We start from the raw sequence: 20,763 nt of genomic DNA on the forward strand, positions 1-20,763 counted from the left end.
GAAACTGTGGCTAATTACCTCTCTCACCTGTCCTGGAATTCTTCGGCTGAGGTAAACACGTCTTGGCCACGAAGATGCTCCTCCTTGGTTCAGCATACTTGCTCTGACACACTTACCACCTAGGCATTCGGGGAGAGACTGGAACACCGAAATCAACAGCTCATCTGACTGGCTCTCACCAATTCGGGCGGGTTCAACTAAGGTAACAACGCCTCAGTCACGGAGGTCCTCCTCCTTGAACGATACACTCATTCTGTTGTTCACTCGGGCAATCCAGTGTAAGCATCGGGGGGAGGGGTCAAGCCAGTCCAACAGGAGGTACACAGAACTCTGCTAGGAGCAATCCAATAGAACTGGATACATTGTAGGAAAAAAAAAAGGGCTGGATTCTCCTTAGTAGAATAAAAATATATATATGTTTTAATGAATTTGTTTTAAAAATATACACGGAACCTCCAACATAGACACATAGCAGGCGCAGCACCTGGGCTTACGCGTTTCAGCTGATTAGATGTAGTCATAGCCTGTAGTTGCTGTGCCTTACAAGTAATTTAAAATACATGCACAAATCTGATTGGTAATAAAATCAAAGACACGCCTGCTGAATTAAGTGTAAATCGAACTAGCACGTAAAAAGAGAAAAATTTTTTATATAAAGGGCAATAGTGATCAAATAGCCAATAGTGGTAAGGAAAAAAAAATATATATATATAAATTCATTGGATACAATTTCAAAGTTCATTGCAATACTACAAAAAGGTATTAAAGTATAATGATATATATATATATATATATATATATATATATATATATATATACACACACAGAACTCGAAATGATACATCAATCAAAAAAAAAAAAGAGAGACAAAAGGACAAAAAAAAAACCAGAATTCATAAGGTTGCATTTCTACAAATAAATTACATTATAAATGCATGTACTCTGTGTACCAACTTGAAAAAAGCTGGAATAGATATTAAATATTAAATATTAATGATTGAATATCTGATAAAGATATTGAGTATGAATGCATGGAAACACTAAATAAATTGAATTGTGTGTGGGAAAATGAGGGAAAATACATAGAAGCCACTACTAGAAAATGATAATGAGAATAATAATAATAATAATAATAATAATATCTGTGTGGTATATAAATTATTCCCAATAATTTATCAGGTCAAATTTGGAGTTGAGGCCTTTGGGTATCCTAGTATCTAATTTAAACATCCAAAAGACCTCCCTCTTAGCCAGTAGTTGATCCAAATTGCCACCTCTGCTGGGAAGCACTACTTTTTCAATTATACACCATCTGAGCGAATTCAATATTTCATGTTTGTCATGAAAACGTTGCACCAGGGGTGTTGTCGCTTTCCCTACATTAAAGGTGGACAGGTGTTCCCTTATTCTGAATTTCATATCTCTGGATGCGAGACCTACATATTGCAAATTGCACTGTATGCAGGTGATGAGATAAATGACATTACTAGAAGTACAGTTGAGACATGTCTGGATGTCAAAACTTTGACCAGTGACTGAAGAAACAAACCTTTTGGTGATCTGTACATAGGGCTAGATTTATTAAAGCTGAGGCGGACAGGGACGCGTATACGTGCCCCTGTACGCCTCAGCTCGTCTGTGGCGGGGCGAAATTACCCACAGGTATTCGCCATTGCACACAAGCCCAATTTTGTGCTCGCGTGTAATCCCACCCCCTGCCCACGCACAGGAAATCAAGCGCGGACAGGAGCTGTCAATCTCCTCGGTCTGACTAGACCGGGAAGATTGAATTTCGCCACCTTAGAGGTGGCGAAGAGGTTAGGGAAGCGGCGGTCTGGTGACCTCTGCTTGATAAATTACGGCGAGCAAGTACTTGTGAGAACTTGCAGCCGTAGGGCTTTAATAAATCTAGCCCATAGTCACAAGGTTTGTAGCGTCTGCTGCCACATTTATACATGCCGACATGTCTCAACCAAGAACTACTGCTATTCTCAATCTTTTTGAGTTCAGTGGGTGCCAGAATACTACCTAATGTGCTGCTTTTCTTATATGAGCAATTAATGCCCAATTTGATGGTTTTCACCAGTCTCTCAACAGCCGCTAGGAGTGGAAAGTATCTCTTGACTATCCCATAAACTTTCTGGTATTGTGCACTGTGTTCAGTTAAAAAATATACTCCCTGAGATGTTTTGGGGGCTGTTCCTTTTGGTTTATCCTGTAACAAGACCTTTCTTTCTGTATGCTCCTGGCTTCTGTATGACTTCCTGGCTCTCATGTCATGTAAAGGATATCTTCTCTCCCTTAACCTTCTTGTGAGTGTATTAGCTTACCTTTCAAAATCTTCTTGACTGGAACAATTCCTCTTAAGCCTTGTAAATTGCCCTTTTGCAACTGCAAATCGAATTGCTTTGGATGGCTACTATTGCCGTGTAACAAGGTGTTGCCTGATATGGGCTTATGGTATACACTCATCGATACATTGTGTCCATCAGTTCCATTCAAAGTCAAGTCCAGAAAGTTGATTTGTACACAATTCATTTCAAAGATAAAGCTCAAATGTTGCCTCCTGCTCAGTTTGTGCACAGAATAAGACTCATCGATGTCTTCCTGTGGGTCTTCTTCAACCTATTGCTAATGGTGAGCGTCCTTGGACACATCTTTCCATGGACTTCATTGTCGAGCTCCCTGTTTTCAATGGCAATACTGTTATCCTTATGGTGGTTGACCATTTTTTCTAAAATGTCACATTGCATTCCCTTGAAGAAGTTGCCTACCGCTCAGAAGCTTGCTTCAATTTTTTCCCGGGAGGTCTACCGTTTACATGGGTTACCCAAGGAGATATTGTTGGACCGGGGTAGCCAGTTTGTCTTCAGATTTTGGGGTTCCTTTTGTGCTCAAATGGGGATCCAGCTTTCCTTCTCCTCGGCATATCACCCTCAATCCAGTGGGGCTGCAGAACGGTCTAATCAAGCTCTGGAACAGTACCTCCGTTGCTATGTCTCACATCACCACAATAATTGGTCTGAACTGTTACCTTGGGCAGAGTTTGCTCATAATAGTGCTATTAATGCTTCCTCCAAGTTATCCCCATTCATGGCGAATTATGGGTTTCAACCATCCTTGTTGCCCGATTCATTCATGTCTCAGGGTATTCCGGCTTTGGAGGAGCATCTCCGGCAACTCTGTTCAATGTGGGTGCATATTCAGGATTGCCTTCATCGTTCTATGCAGCGCCAAAAGTTCCAGGCTGATCGTAGGCGTCTGCCTGCGCCTTCCTACCAGGTTGGTGAGAGAGTTTGGCTGTCCTCCCGCAACTTGAACCTTTGTGTGCCTTCCAATAAACTGGCTCCCCGTTATGTTGGTCCTTTTCGAATACTCTGACGGGTCAATCCTGTGGCTTACACTCATGACCTTCCTCCTGCAATGCGCATCTCCAATGTTTTTCATGTCTCCCTCTTGAAACCATTGGTTTGTAATCTGTTTACCTCTGTGTTGCCTTATCCCCATCCTATCTTTGTTGACAACCATGAGGAGTATGAGGTCAGCAGCATTATTGACTCTCGTATGTCCAGGGGCCGCGTACAGTATTTGGTTCAATGGAGGGGCTATGGTCCGGAGGAGCGTTCATGGGTTCCCTCCTCTGATGTTCATGCTTCCGGCCTCCTTCGTGCCTTCCATGCCCATTTCCCCAATAAGCCTTTTGTCCTTCCGTGGGGGAGGGGTTGTTGAGGGGGAGGGTACTGTCATGGTTTTTACCTGTTTTGTTTGCCATGTGCTGCTGGCAGCTATTTTAGTCACCTCTCTTACTGACTATGGTGCATTGTGGGGGATGCTGCAAATTTCCTGCACTTCCTTTTATGGCCAGACTGGTGTGCATCATCCATCTGAGACAGGATGCAGTCTCAGAATTGTGATGTCATCACTTATTTAAAGGGCCTCTGTTCAGTATGCTTTGCCTTTGCGTTGTCTCAGACCTGTTTGTGAGAGCTCCTGTATATTACCTGGCTATCCGACGTCCCTCCTGGTTCCTGATCCCTGGCTTGTTCCTGACTCTGCTGTTTTCCTTGTTCCTGATTCCAGCTCGTCTGACTACTTGCTTTGGCTCCTGACTCGGCTCGTCTGACTATTCGCTTTGGATCCTGACTTGGCTTGTCTCACTACCAGCTCTGGTTTTTTATTCCTGGCTTGTTATTTGACTTGTGGACTTTTTATTATTTTTTGCTATTAATAAAGGTGTGATTATTTTTGCACTTCTCGTCTCAGTCTGATCCCTGGCACCCTGACAGATATAAAGGGGCAAAATTATTTTAATATGTTAGATCAGTTATTGTACAACTGTTTATAACTATGTATTTAACTCCTGCAAAGTCAGCTATAGAGCAGCAATGTAATACTGGGAGCTAGCTGAGCATATCTGGTGAGCCAATGATAAAAGGCACGTGTGTAGCCACCAGCCAGTTCTTAGTAGTACATACACTTGATAACAGAAGTGAAATTAAAATGACACATTCTATCTGAATCATGAAAGTGTAATTTTCTAACCCTTTAAAGGGACATGAAACCCAATTTTTTATTTCATGATTTAGAAAGAGCATGCAATTTTAAACAACTTTCCAATTTACTTCTATGATCTAATTTGCTTCATTCTCTTGATATTCGTTGCTGAAAAGCATATCCAGATAGGCTAAGAAGCTGCTTATTGGTGACTGCACATAGATGTCTTGTGTGATTGGCTCACCCATGTACACTGCTATTTCTTCAACAAAGAATATCTACTGAATGAAGCAAATTAGATAATAGAAGTAAATAGGAAAATTGTTTAAAATAGTATTCTCTATCTGAATCATGAAAGAAAAAAATTGGGTTTAATGTCCCTTTAAGTATGATTTAAGTTACATAAAATGTCTGTGTATAAAAAGTCTTGCTGGTGATTAATAATCTGGGTTGGTGAAGGTCGGGGGTTAATTTGATATTGTTTTATGTACTGTTAAAGGGACAGTAAAGGAAAAATTAAACTTAAATGGATTGGATAGAACATGACTTCAATAAACTTTCCAATTTACTTATATTATCATTTGTGCTTAGTTCTCTTAGTATCCTTTGTTAAAGAGTAATCCTAGGTGAACTCAGGAGAGTTTGCAAGAACATATATAGCAATGTAATACATAGTTACAAACACTGCTGCACAGAGTGGTAAATACACGTGCGCGCCCCTAAGCTCATATAATATCAGCCTCCTATGTTTACTCTTTAACAAAGGATACCAAAAGAACAAAACAAAATCGGATAATAGAAGGGAATTGCAAAGTTAGGGGAAATTGCTGCTCTATCTGAATGATCAGCGTTTAATTTTCACTGTCAGATTTTGCTTCTGTATTTGATAATGTTTTCCTAATTATTCTGTGATATTTTGTTTTTAATTATACAAAAAACACAAAATACTGGTCTGGATTACAATCATTTTTTATTTGCATGAAAAAACATTGTATATCATTATATAGTAAAAAGTAGCATTCCATGATATATGCACACAATGGTATAAATATACCTAACACTTGTGCTCTTGATACAAAGGGATTTATCAGACGTATAATGTTCCCTTTATATATACAGTATGTGCTATTATCAGTTCTTTTGGCTTCTAACTAACATGAAAACATCTAACAGACATAATATCAAGTTACAGAACATGACACACATATTACATACCCAGTATACATGTAGGTTATAGTAGCCATTTAAATTAAACTGATTATGATCACATGACACACATATTACATACCCAGTATACATGTAGGTTATAGTAGCCATTTAAATTAAACTGATTATGATCACAAATGTACCGGTTACTGATATTGTGTCTCATTAAATAAAATCAGTTTCCCCTCAGTAATTCCTCTGGTATATAACATGTACAATGCTAAGCATCTATTGCTATAAGAAAAGGTTTATCCACATGATGTGCACATTAAATATATCTCCCAGATGTCAATCATTTGAGACTGATGTTCTTTATTAATATAATTCTCTAACACTCTATTCATATAAAGACTCTTTTATTCTGTAAATTTAATTATTTTCTCCCCTACGTAAAACAAACGTACAACTCCTAACACTGGCATATTAATAAACAACACTGTGGGTGCTTTGGTGGTGAATGGTTGTGTAAACTGGTCAGTATGAGGAAAGATTTGTATATTCCTGTATGGTGTTTGGATTCTATCGCATTGATATGAGAGAAACTGAGGTGCACATATATAGAGGAACAAAGGACAGCAGGAGAGTTCTTCCAATCTGGGGCTTTTATAACTGGGGTATAGAAAGTATTATTTACAATAGGATCCTTTTTGATGCTTCTATTTAGAGAGTTTGTCCTCTTTAGGATAATTGTAAAAAGGTTTGTACACTGTGTATATAAAGTTTATTTGTGTGTAAATATTTTGTGTTTTGTGATACCTGATTTTAATAAAAAATTTTTTTCCAATTTCTAAACATGTGAAAGGTTTCTTCCCTTGTGAATCCTTTCATGAGTTTTCAGATGATCCATTTGTGTAAAACATTTCCCACACTCTGTATATGTAAAAGGCTTTTCTCCTGTGTGACTCCTTTCATGACTTTTCAGACTATTTATTTGTGTAAAACATTTCCCACACTCTATACATGTGAAAGGATTTTCCCCTGTGTGACTCCTTTCATGATATTTCAGATTACTTATTTGTGTAAAACTTTTTCCACACTCTGTACATGTGAAAGGCTTTTCTCCTGTGTGAACCCTTTCATGCTTTTTCAGCTCACTCTTTTCTGTAAAACATTTTCCACACTCTGTACATGTGAAAGGCTTTTCCCCTGTGTGAATCCTTTCATGCTTTTTCAGATGACTCTGTACTGTAAAACATTTTCCACACTCTGTACATGTGAAAGGCTTTTCTCCTGTGTGACTCATTTCATGATATCTCAGACTACTTATTTGTGTAAAACATTTCCCACACTCTGTACATGTGAAAGGCTTTTTTCCTGTGTGAATCATTTCATGAGTTTTCAGATTATTTATTTGTGTAAAACATTTTCCACACTCTGTACATGTGAACGGCTTTTCTCCTGTGTGAATCCTTTCATGCTTTTTCAGATGATTTATTTGTGTAAAACATTTTCCACACTCTGTACATGTGAAAGGCTTTTCCCCTGTGTGAATCCTTTCATGAGTTTTCAGACTACTTATTCGTGTAAAACATTTCCCACACTCTGTACATGTGAATGGCTTTTCTCCTGTGTGAATCCTTTCATGAGTTTTCAGACTACTTATTCGTGTAAAACATTTCCCACACTCTGTACATGTGAACGGCTTTTCTCCTGTGTGAATCCTTTCATGAGTTTTCAGCGCACTCTTTCGTGTAAAACATTTGCCGCACTCAGTACATGTGAGTGGTTTCTCACCTGTGTGTATTTTGTGGTGTTCTAGTAGATGAAACTGCCATCTAAAGCTTTTCTCACATTCTGTAGATTTGAAAGGTTTCTCCTTTGTATGAATCCTTTGGTTAGACTGTAGACTTTTCCCTTCTTTAATATGTTTTGAAAACTCAGTAAATGTTTGTGGTATATCCTCTGGGATAATAATTTCACTAGATAAGGCATAAATGTTGTCCTCTTGTTTGATGACTAAATTACTCTCTGTACATAATGATTGCTGCCCAGTTCCTGCCAATTCACCATTGTCTGTTAATATCTGCGGTGATATCCCCAATGTTTGTGTATAGTCATTGGTGTCTAAGATTTTTGGAGTTTTCGGAATCATTCTGATGCATTCTGTAGTGAAGGATGGATATGAACTATTCACGTGTTTGCCTACATAAAAAGAAATGGAATAAAGAAAAATAAGACTGTTTATTCATTATAATATAATCCATCTCAATAAAAAAAAAACATTTTGTATTATTAAATGTATTTCTTCTGTTATGTGTGATCAGTCCACGGGTCATCATTACTTCTGGGATATTATCTGCTCCCCTACAGGAAGTGCAAGAGGATTCACCCAGCAGAGTTGCTATATAGCTCCTCCCCTCTACGTCACCTCCAGTCATTCTCTTGCACCCAAAGACTAGATAGGAGGTGTGAGAGGACTATGGTGATTATACTTAGTTTTTATAACTTCAATCAAAAGTTTGTTATTTTACAATAGCACCGGAGCGTGTTATTACTTCTCTGGCAGAGTTTGAAGAAGAATCTACCAGAGTTTTTCTTATGATTTTAACCGGAGTAGTTAAGATCATATTGCTGTTTCTCGGCCATCTGAGGGAGGTAAAAACAGAATTTATGTTTACCTGATAAATTTCTTTCTCCAACGGTGTGTCCGGTCCACGGCGTCATCCTTACTTGTGGGATATTCTCTTCCCCAACAGGAAATGGCAAAGAGCCCAGCAAAGCTGGTCACATGATCCCTCCTAGGCTCCGCCTACCCCAGTCATTCGACCGACGTTAAGGAGGAATATTAGCATAGGAGAAACCATATGGTACCGTGGTGACTGTAGTTAAAGAAAATAAATTATCAGACCTGATTAAAAAAACCAGGGCGGGCCGTGGACCGGACACACCGTTGGAGAAAGAAATTTATCAGGTAAACATAAATTCTGTTTTCTCCAACATAGGTGTGTCCGGTCCACGGCGTCATCCTTACTTGTGGGAACCAATACCAAAGCTTTAGGACACGGATGAAGGGAGGGAGCAAATCAGGTCACCTAAATGGAAGGCACCACGGCTTGCAAAACCTTTCTCCCAAAAATAGCCTCAGAAGAAGCAAAAGTATCAAACTTGTAAAATTTGGTAAAAGTGTGCAGTGAAGACCAAGTCGCTGCCCTACATATCTGATCAACAGAAGCCTCGTTCTTGAAGGCCCATGTGGAAGCCACAGCCCTAGTGGAATGAGCTGTGATTCTTTCGGGAGGCTGCCGTCCGGCAGTCTCGTAAGCCAATCTGATGATGCTTTTAATCCAAAAAGAGAGAGAGGTAGAAGTTGCTTTTTGACCTCTCCTTTTACCTGAATAAACAACAAACAAGGAAGATGTTTGTCTAAAATCCTTTGTAGCATCTAAATAGAATTTTAGAGCGCGAACAACATCCAAATTGTGCAACAAACGTTCCTTCTTTGAAACTGGTTTCGGACACAGAGAAGGCACGATAATCTCCTGGTTAATGTTTTTGTTAGAAACAACTTTCGGAAGAAAACCAGGTTTAGTACGTAAAACCACCTTATCTGCATGGAACACCAGATAAGGAGGGGAACACTGCAGAGCAGATAATTCTGAAACTCTTCTAGCAGAAGAAATTGCAACTAAAAACAAAACTTTCCAAGATAATAACTTAATATCAACGGAATGAAAGGGTTCAAACGGAACCCCCTGAAGAACTGAAAGAACTAAATTGAGACTCCAAGGAGGAGTCAAAGGTTTGTAAACAGGCTTAATTCTAACCAAAGCCTGAACAAAGGCTTGAACATCTGGCACAGCTGCCAGCTTTTTGTGAAGTAACACCGACAAGGCAGAAATCTGTCCCTGCAGGGAACTTGCCGATAATCCTTTTTCCAATCCTTCTTGAAGGAAGGATAGAATCCTAGGAATCTTAACCTTGTCCCAAGGGAATCCTTTAGATTCACACCAACAGATATATTTTTTCCAAATTTTGTGGTAAATCTTTCTAGTTACAGGCTTTCTGGCCTGAACAAGAGTATCGATAACAGAATCTGAGAAACCTCGCTTCGATAAAATCAAGCGTTCAATCTCCAGGCAGTCAGCTGGAGTGAAACCAGATTCGGATGTTCGAACGGACCCTGAACAAGAAGGTCTCGTCTCAAAGGTAGCTTCCAAGGTGGAGCCGATGACATATTCACCAGATCTGCATACCAAGTCCTGCGTGGCCACGCAGGAGCTATCAAGATCACCGACGCCCTCTCCTGATTGATCCTGGCTACCAGCCTGGGAATGAGAGGAAACGGCGGAAACACATAAGCTAGTTTGAAGGTCCAAGGTGCTACTAGTGCATCCACTAGAGCCGCCTTGGGATCCCTGGATCTGGACCCGTAACAGGGAACTTTGAAGTTCTGACGAGAGGCCATCAGATCCATGTCTGGAATGCCCCACAGCTGAGTGACTAGGGCAAAGATTTCCGGATGGAGTTCCCACTCCCCCGGATGCAATGTCTGACGACTCAGAAAATCCGCTTCCCAATTTTCCACTCCCGGGATGTGGATAGCAGACAGGTGGCAGGAGTGAGACTCCGCCCATAGAATAATCTTGGTCACTTCCTCCATCGCTAGGGAACTCCTTGTTCCCCCCTGATGGTTGATGTACGCAACAGTCGTCATGTTGTCTGATTGAAATCGTATGAACTTGGTCCTTGCTAGCTGAGGCCAAGCCTTGAGAGCATTGAATATCGCTCTCAGTTCCAGAATATTTATCGGTAGAAGAGATTCTTCCCGAGACCAAAGACCCTGAGCTTTCAGGGATCCCCAGACCGCGCCCCAGCCCGTCAGACTGGCGTCGGTCGTGACAATGACCCACTCTGGTCTGCGGAATGTCATCCCTTGTGACAGGTTGTCCAGGGACAGCCACCAACGGAGTGAGTCTCTGGTCCTCTGATTTACTTGTATCTTTGGAGACAAGTCTGTATAGTCCCCATTCCACTGACTGAGCATGCACAGTTGTAATGGTCTGAGATGAATGCGCGCAAAAGGAACTATGTCCATTGCCGCTACCATCAACCCGATCACTTCCATGCACTGAGCTACGGAAGGAAGAGGAACGGAATGAAGAATCCGACAAGAGTCCAGAAGCTTTGTTATTCTGGCCTCTGTTAGAAAAATCCTCATTTCTGAGGAATCTATAATTGTTCCCAAGAAGGGAACCCTTGTTGACGGGGATAGAGAACTCTTTTCCACGTTCACTTTCCAGCCGTGAGATCTGAGAAAGGCCAGGACGATGTCCGTGTGAGCCTTTGCTCGAGGGAGGGACGACGCTTGAATCAGAATGTCGTCCAGGTAAGGTACTACTGCAATGCCCCTTGGTCTTAGCACCGCTAGAAGGGACCCTAGTACCTTTGTGAAAATCCTTGGAGCAGTGGCTAATCCGAAAGGAAGCGCCACGAACTGGTAATGTTTGTCCAGGAATGCAAACCTTAGGAACCGATGATGTTCCTTGTGGATAGGAATATGTAGATACGCATCCTTTAAATCCACCGTGGTCATGAATTGACCTTCCTGGATGGAAGGAAGGATAGTTCGAATGGTTTCCATCTTGAACGATGGGACCTTGAGAAATTTGTTTAAGATCTTGAGATCTAGGATTGGTCTGAACGTTCCCTCTTTTTTGGGAACTATGAACAGATTGGAGTAGAACCCCATCCCTTGTTCTCTTAATGGAACAGGATGAATCACTCCCATTTTTAACAGGTCTTCTACACAATGTAAGAACGCCTGTCTTTTTATGTGGTCTGAAGACAACTGAGACCTGTGGAACCTCCCCCTTGGGGGAAGTCCCTTGAATTCCAGAAGATAACCCTGGGAGACTATTTCTAGCGCCCAAGGATCCAGAACATCTCTTGCCCAAGCCTGAGCGAAGAGAGAGAGTCTGCCCCCCACCAGATCCGGTCCCGGATCGGGGGCCAATATTTCATGCTGTCTTGGTAGCAGTGGCAGGTTTCTTGGCCTGCTTTCCCTTGTTCCAGCCTTGCATTGGTCTCCAAGCTGGCTTGGCCTGAGAAGTATTACCCTCTTGCTTAGAGGACGTAGCACCTTGGGCTGGTCCGTTTTTACGAAAGGGACGAAAATTAGGTCTATTTTTTGCCTTGAAAGGCCGATCCTGAGGAAGGGCGTGGCCCTTACCCCCAGTGATATCAGAGATAATCTCTTTCAAGTCAGGACCAAACAGCGTTTTCCCCTTGAAAGGAATGTTTAGTAGCTTGTTCTTGGAAGACGCATCAGCCGACCAAGATTTCAACCAAAGCGCTCTGCGCGCCACAATAGCAAACCCAGAATTCTTAGCCGCTAACTTAGCCAATTGCAAAGAGGCGTCTAGAGTGAAAGAATTAGCCAATTTGAGAGCATTGATTCTGTCCATAATCTCCTCATAAGGAGGAGAGTCACTATCGAGCACCTTAATCAGTTCATCAAACCAGAAATATGCGGCTGTAGTGACAGGGACAATGCATGAAATGGGTTGTAGAAGGTAACCCTGCTGAACAAACATCTTTTTAAGCAAACCTTCTAATTTTTTATCCATAGGATCTTTGAAAGCACAACTATCCTCTATGGGAATAGTGGTGCGTTTGTTTAAAGTAGAAACCGCTCCCTCGACCTTGGGGACTGACTGCCATAAGTCCTTTCTGGGGTCGACCATAGGAAACAATTTTTTAAATATGGGGGGAGGGACGAAAGGAATACCGGGCCTTTCCCATTCTTTATTAACAATGTCCGCCACCCGCTTGGGTATAGGAAAAGCTTCTGGGAGCCCCGGCACCTCTAGGAACTTGTCCATTTTACATAGTTTCTCTGGGATGACCAAATTTTCACAATCATCCAGAGTGGATAATACCTCCTTAAGCAAAATGCGGAGATGTTCCAATTTAAATTTAAATGTAATCACATCAGATTCAGCCTGCTGAGAAATGTTCCCTAAATCAGTAATTTCTCCCTCAGACAAAACCTCCCTGGCCCCCTCAGATTGGGTTAGGGGCCCTTCAGAGATATTAATATCAGCGTCGTCATGCTCTTCAGTAACTAAAACAGAGCATCCACGCTTACGCTGACAAGGGTTCATTTTGGCTAAAATGTTTTTGACAGAATTATCCATTACAGCCGTTAATTGTTGCATAGTAAGGAGTATTGGCGCGCTAGATGTACTAGGGGCCTCCTGAGTGGGCAAGACTCGTGTAGACGAAGGAGGGAATGATGCAGTACCATGCTTACTCCCCTCACTTGAGGAATCATCTTGGGCATCATTGTCATTATCACATAAATCACATTTATTTAAATGAATAGGAATTCTGGCTTCCCCACATTCAGAACACAGTCTATCTGGTAGTTCAGACATGTTAAACAGGCATAAACTTGATAAGAAAGTACAAAAAACGTTTTGAAATAAAACCGTTACTGTCACTTTAAATTTTAAACTGAACACACTTTATTACTGCAATTGCGAAAAAACATGAAGGAATTGTTCAAAATTCACCAAACTTTCACCACAGTGTCTTAAAGCCTTGAAAATATTGCACACCAATTTTGGAAGCTTTAACCCTTAAAATAACGGAACCGGAGCCGTTTTAAGCTTTAACCCCTTTACAGTCCCTGGTATCTGCTTTGCTGAGACCCAACCAAACCCAAAGGGGAATACGATACCAAATGACGCCTTCAGAAGTCTTTTATAAGTATCAGAGCTCCTCTCACATGCGACTGCATGCCATGCCTCTCAAAAACAAGTGCGCAACACCGGCGCGAAAATGAGACTCTGCCTATGCTTTGGGAAAGCCCCTAAAGAATAAGGTGTCTAAAACAGTGCCTGCCGATATTATTATATCAAAATACCCAGAATAAATGATTCCTCAAGGCTAAATAAGTGTTAATATCAATCGATTTAGCCCAAAAAAAGTCTACAGTCTAAATAAGCCCTTGTGAAGCCCTTATTTACAATCGTAATAAACATGGCTTACCGGATCCCATAGGGAAAATGACAGCTTCCAGCATTACATCGTCTTGTTAGAATGTGTCATACCTCAAGCAGCAAAGGACTGCAAACTGTTCCCCCAACTGAAGTTAATTGCTCTCAACAGTCCTGTGTGGAACAGCCATGGATTTTAGTTACGGTTGCTAAAATCATTTTCCTCATACAAACAGAATTCTTCATCTCTTTTCTGTTTCTGAGTAAATAGTACGTACCAGCACTATTTGAAAATAACAAACTCTTGATTGAATAATGAAAAACTACAGTTAAACACTAAAAAACTCTAAGCCATCTCCGTGGAGATGTTGCCTGTACAACGGCAAAGAGAATGACTGGGGTAGGCGGAGCCTAGGAGGGATCATGTGACCAGCTTTGCTGGGCTCTTTGCCATTTCCTGTTGGGGAAGAGAATATCCCACAAGTAAGGATGACGCCGTGGACCGGACACACCTATGTTGGAGAAAGCTTCAGATCAGGGGACAGCGGGCAGTTGAATCTGCATTGAGGTATGTAGCAGTTTTTATTTTCTGAATGGAATTGATGAGAAAATCCTGCTATACCGTTATAATGACATGTATGTATACTCTACACTTCAGTATTCTGGGGATGGTATTTCACCGGAATTACTCTGTAAAAGTACATTAAACCTTTTAATAGGTATTTAATTCATGTTAAACGTTTTTGCTGGAATGTAGAATCGTTTGCATTTCTGAGGTACTGAGTGAATAAATATTTGGGCATTATTTTTCCACTTGGCAGTTTGCTTGTTTTGATTATGACAGTTTCGTTTCTCTCTCACTGCTGTGTGTGAGGGGGAGGGGCCGTTTTTTGGCGCTCTTTGCTACGCATCAAAAAATATTCAGTCAGTTACACTTATATTTTCTGCATGATCCGGTTCATCTCTGACAGAACTCAGGGGTCTTCAAACTTCTTTGAAGGGAAGTAGATTCTCTCAGCAGAGCTGTGAGATTTATATAGTGACTGTGATTTAAAACGTTGCTCTGTAATTTTTATGTTTGAAATTTAATTAGTGTTATTTTACTAATGGGAACAAACCTTTGCTAAAAAGTTGTATTGTTTGTTAAGAGTGATGCTATAACTGTTTTTTCAGTTCATTATTTCAACTGTCATTTAATCGTTTAGTGCTTTTGAGGCACAGTACGTTTTTATTAAATAAAATTGTAACCGAGTTGCATGTTTATTGCTAGTGTGTTAAACATGTCTGATTCAGAGGAAGATACCTGTGTCATTTGTTCCAATGCCAAGGTGGAGCCCAATAGAAATTTATGTACTAGCTGTATTGATGCTACCTTAAATAAAAGCCAATCTGTACAAATTGAACAAATTTCACCAAACAGCGAGGGGAGAGTTATGCCGACTAACTCGCCTCACGTGTCAGTACCTGCATCTCCCGCCCGGGAGGTGCGTGATATTATGGCGCCTAGTACATCTGGGCAGCCATTACAGATAACATTACAAGATATGGCTACTGTTATGACTGAAGTTTTGGCTAAATTACCAGAACTAAGAGGCAAGCGTGATCACTCTGGGGTGAGAACAGAGTGCGCTGATAATTCTAGGGCCATGTCTGATACTGCGTCACAGCTTGCAGAGCATGAGGACGGAGAGCTTCATTCTGTAGGTGACGGTTCTGATCCAAACAGATTGGATTCAGATATTTCAAATTTTAAATTTAAATTGGAAAACCTCCGTGTATTACTAGGGGAGGTCTTAGCAGCTCTCAACGATTGTAACGCTGTTGCAATACCAGAGAAAATGTGTAGGTTGGATAAATACTTTGCGGTACCGGCGAGTACTGACGTTTTTCCTATACCTAAGAGGTTAACTGAAATTGTTACTAAGGAGTGGGATAGACCCGGTGTGCCGTTCTCACCCCCTCCAATATTTAGAAAGATGTTTCCAATAGACGCCACCACACGGGACTTATGGCAAACGGTCCCTAAGGTGGAGGGAGCAGTTTCTACTTTAGCTAAGCGTACCACTATCCCGGTGGAGGATAGCTGTGCTTTTTCAGATCCTATGGATAAAAAATTAGAGGGTTACCTTAAGAAAATGTTTGTTCAACAAGGTTTTATATTACAACCCCTTGCATGCATCGCGCCGATCACGGCTGCGGCAGCATTTTGGATTGAGTCTCTAGAAGAGAACCTTAGTTCAGCTACGCTGGACGACATTACGGACAGGCTTAGAGTCCTTAAACTAGCTAATTCATTCATTTCGGAGGCCGTAGTACATTTAACCAAACTTACGGCTAAGAATTCAGGATTCGCCATTCAGGCACGCAGGGCGCTGTGGCTAAAATCCTGGTCGGCTGATGTAACTTCTAAGTCCAAATTACTTAATATACCTTTCAAGGGGCAAACTTTATTTGGGCCCGGTTTGAAAGAAATTATTGCTGACATTACAGGAGGTAAGGGCCACGCTCTACCTCAAGACAGAGCCAAAGCTAAGGCTAGACAGTCTAATTTTCGTCCCTTTCGGAATTTCAAAGCAGGAGCAGCGCCAACCTCCACTGCACCAAAACAGGGAGGAACTGTTGCTCGTTACAGACAAGGCTGGAAGCCTAACCAGTCCTGGAACAAGGGCAAGCAGGCCAGTAAACCTGCTGCTGCCTCAAAGACAGCATGAACCGAGGGCCCCCGATCCGGGACCGGATCTAGTGGGGGGCAGACTCTCTCTCTTCGCCCAGGCTTGGGCAAGAGATGTCCAGGATCCCTGGGCGCTAGAGATCATATCTCAGGGATACCTTCTAGACTTCAAATTCTCTCCCCCAAAAGGGAGATTTCATCTGTCAAGGTTGTCAACAAACCAAATAAAGAAGGACGCGTTTCTACGCTGTGTACAAGATCTATTATTAATGGGAGTGATCCATCCGGTTCCGCGGTCGGAACAAGGACAAGGGTTTTACTCAAACCTGTTTGTGGTTCCCAAAAAAGAGGGAACTTTCAGGCCAATCTTGGATTTAAAGATCCTAAACAAATTCCTAAGAGTTCCATCGTTCAAAATGGAAACTATTCGGACAATCTTACCCATGATCCAAGAGGGTCAGTACATGACCACAGTGGATTTAAAGGATGCTTACCTTCACATACCGATTCACAAAGATCATTACCGGTATCTAAGGTTTGCCTTCTTAAACAGGCATTACCAGTTTGTAGCCCTTCCATTCGGATTGGCTACGGCTCCAAGAATCTTTACAAAGGTTCTGGGTGCCCTTCTGGCGGTACTAAGACCGCGAGGAATTTCGGTAGCTCCGTACCTAGACGACATTCTGATACAAGCTTCAAGCTTTCAAACTGCCAAGTCTCATACAGAGTTAGTTCTGGCATTTCTAAGGTCGCATGGATGGAAAGTGAACGAAAAGAAGAGTTCTCTCTTTCCTCTCACAAGAGTTCCATTCTTGGGGACTCTTATAGATTCTGTAGAAATGAGGATTTATCTGACAGAAGACAGATTAACAAAGCTTCTAAATGCATGCCGTGTCCTTCATTCCATTCAACTCCCGTCAGTAGCTCAATGCATGGAGGTGATCGGCTTAATGGTAGCAGCAATGGACATAGTTCCCTTTGCACGCCTACATCTCAGACCGCTGCAATTGTGCATGCTGAGTCAGTGGAATGGGGATTACTCAGATTTGTCCCCCACTCTGAATCTGGATCAAGAGACCAGAAACTCTCTTCTATGGTGGCTTTCTCGGCCACATCTGTCCAGGGGGATGCCGTTCAGCAGGCCGGACTGGACAATTGTAACAACAGACGCCAGCCTTCTAGGTTGGGGCGCTGTCTGGAATTCTCTGAAGGCTCAGGGACAATGGAGTCAGGAGGAAAGTCTCCTGCCAATAAACATTCTGGAATTGAGAGCAGTTCTCAATGCCCTTCTATCTTGGCCCCAGTTAAAGACTCGGGGGTTCATCAGGTTTCAGTCGGACAACATCACGACTGTAGCTTACATCAACCATCAAGGAGGGACAAGAAGCTCCCTAGCAATGATAGAAGTATCAAAGATATTTCGCTGGGCAGAGTCTCACTCTTGCCACTTGTCAGCAATCCACATCCCGGGAGTGGAGAACTGGGAGGCGGATTTCTTGAGTCGCCAGACTCTTCATCCGGGGGAGTGGGAACTTCATCCGGAGGTCTTTGCCCAAATACTTCAACGTTGGGGCAAACCAGAGATAGATCTCATGGCGTCTCGCCAGAACGCCAAACTTCCTCGCTACGGATCCAGATCCAGGGATCCGGGAGCGGTTCTGATAGATGCTTTGACAGCACCTTGGAACTTCAGGATGGCTTATGTGTTTCCACCCTTCCCACTGCTTCCTCGATTGATTGCCAAAATCAAACAGGAGAGAGCATCAGTGATTCTAATAGCGCCTGCATGGCCGCGCAGGACTTGGTATGCAGATCTAGTGGACATGTCATCCTGTCCGCCTTGGTCTCTACCTCTAAGACAGGACCTTCTGATTCAGGGTCCATTCAATCATCAAAGTCTAACTTCTCTGAAGCTGACTGCTTGGAAATTGAACGCTTGATTTTATCAAAACGTGGTTTTTCTGAGTCGGTTATTGATACCCTGATACAGGCTAGGAAGCCTGTTACCAGAAAGATTTACCATAAAATATGGTGTAAATACCTATACTGGTGTGAATCCAAAGATTACTCCTGGAGTAAGGTTAGGATTCCTAGGATATTGTCTTTTCTACAAGAAGGTTTAGAAAAGGGTTTATCGGCTAGCTCATTAAAGGGACAGATCTCAGCTCTGTCCATCCTGTTACACAGGCGTCTGTCAGAAAATTCAGACATCCAGGCCTTTTGTCAGGCTTTAGCTAGGATCAAGCCTGTGTTTAAAACTGTTGCTCCGCCATGGAGTTTAAACTTAGTTCTTAACGTTTTACAGGGTGTTCCGTTTGAACCCCTTCATTCCATTGATATAAAATTGTTATCTTGGAAAGTTCTATTTTTAATGGCTATTTCCTCGGCTCGAAGAGTCTCTGAGTTATCAGCCCTACATTGTGATTCTCCTTATCTGATCTTTCACTCAGACAAGGTAGTTCTGCGTACTAAACCTGGGTTCTTACCTAAGGTAGTCACTAACAGAAATATCAATCAAGAGATTGTTGTTCCATCCTTGTGTCCAAATCCTTCTTCAAAGAAGGAACGTCTTCTACACAATCTGGATGTAGTTCGTGCCCTCAAGTTCTACTTGCAGGCAACTAAAGATTTTCGCCAAACTTCTTCCCTGTTTGTCGTTTATTCTGGACAGAGGAGAGGTCAAAAAGCTTCTGCTACCTCTCTCTCTTTTTGGCTTCGTAGCATAATACGTTTAGCCTATGAGACTGCTGGACAGCAGCCTCCTGAAAGAATTACAGCTCATTCCACTAGAGCTGTGGCTTCCACTTGGGCCTTTAAGAATGAGGCCTCTGTTGAACAGATTTGCAAGGCTGCAACTTGGTCTTCGCTTCATACTTTTTCCAAATTTTACAAATTTGACACTTTTGCTTCTTCGGAGGCTATTTTTGGGAGAAAGGTTCTTCAGGCAGTGGTTCCTTCTGTATAATGAGCCTGCCTATCCCTCCCGTCATCCGTGTACTTTTGCTTTGGTATTGGTATCCCAGAAGTAATGATGACCCGTGGACTGATCACACATAACAGAAGAAAACATAATTTATGCTTACCTGATAAATTCCTTTCTTCTGTTGTGTGATCAGTCCACGGCCCGCCCTGTTTTTTAAGGCAGGTACATATTTTTTAAATTATAATTCAGTCACCACTACACCCTTGGTTTCTCCTTTCTCGTTGGTCTTTGGTCGAATGACTGGAGGTGACGTAGAGGGGAGGAGCTATATAGCAACTCTGCTGGGTGAATCCTCTTGCACTTCCTGTAGGGGAGCAGATAATATCCCAGAAGTAATGATGACCCGTGGACTGATCACACAACAGAAGAAAGGAATTTATCAGGTAAGCATAAATTATGTTTTACCTGTAAATCACAAATTAAAAAGGATGACATAGAATGTAAACATTACTACATCATAGTAACCTAAATGACTGAGTTGTGGGTGTTACACACATGGGAACAAGGTAGGCATAAGTGCAGTTATGGATGTTCCATGAGCGAAGTCAGAGCAGGGGAAGGTGGAGTTGCAGGTGTTCCGAGTAATGAACCAGGTCAGGGGGTGAGGTTAGGCAGTTGTTGGACATGATCTGTCTAAAAGGACAGAGGGGGGAGTAGTATTTTTTACTCTCCTCCTCAGCCCAATGGAGTTTGCTCCATCTTTATAACGTCACTGACACAAATGTACTTAAAGATGCAGATATAAATATAATAGCTTATATTTGTTTAATGCATGATCTATTTTCCCAGTAATTAAAGCATAATATCTATTTTACTCACCTAACACATATGAGTTCATGCTGATAACAGGCTCCAATGTCTGTGCTCAGGAAGAAGGTTCCCTTATTCACTCCAGTTACATCAATACCTGATATCTCTCAGTGCTCTGGCCGTGTCTGTAAAAAGTATATTAAATGGTTTAGACAGATTATAATAAATAATGGTTCTGATTAACTGTACGTATGGTATAATTAAAGGCGCGCATAACAATTCATGTGATACAGATCAGCTGATTAGGTTATTACATATGTGATGTTGATTCAGCACAAGCATTTAGTACAGATATCTCTGTGGGTGTTATAATTGCCCCTTAAATATGAATCTTCCCAGATCTATACAACATAATGGTAGAAAATCAATTTAAGTGGGACCATATCACAACTTTATAAATATATTATAATCTTTATTTTTCTATCATTTATATGAAACAATATTTTCTCCTGAAAGAAATGTCGAAAATCAGTTGTTAAATATAAGTTAAATTGGATACTGCAGTATTGGTATTGTACTTTCTACTAATTCTCACTGTCATACATTTTGCCATGTGCTCCATCCCCAGCCCTTTAACTTCTCTTGGTCAATACTGAGTTGTCTTAAATCACACTGCAAAATAGGCACTAAAATGTTCATTTCAATTGTTATCTTGGATA

The 20,763-nt window shown here is 41.6% G+C and overlaps 1 pseudogene; it reads right to left on the reverse strand.

Moving 5' to 3' along the window:
* The window catches only part of LOC128659955 (oocyte zinc finger protein XlCOF6-like), a 308,836-nt pseudogene extending 288,611 nt beyond the window's left edge, over nucleotides 1-20,225 (reverse strand).
* Between the last annotated feature and the right edge of the window lie 538 nt (nucleotides 20,226-20,763).

This window comes from Bombina bombina, chromosome 5 (assembly GCF_027579735.1).
Source record: "Bombina bombina isolate aBomBom1 chromosome 5, aBomBom1.pri, whole genome shotgun sequence".
NCBI classification, from domain to species: Eukaryota; Metazoa; Chordata; class Amphibia; order Anura; family Bombinatoridae; genus Bombina; species Bombina bombina.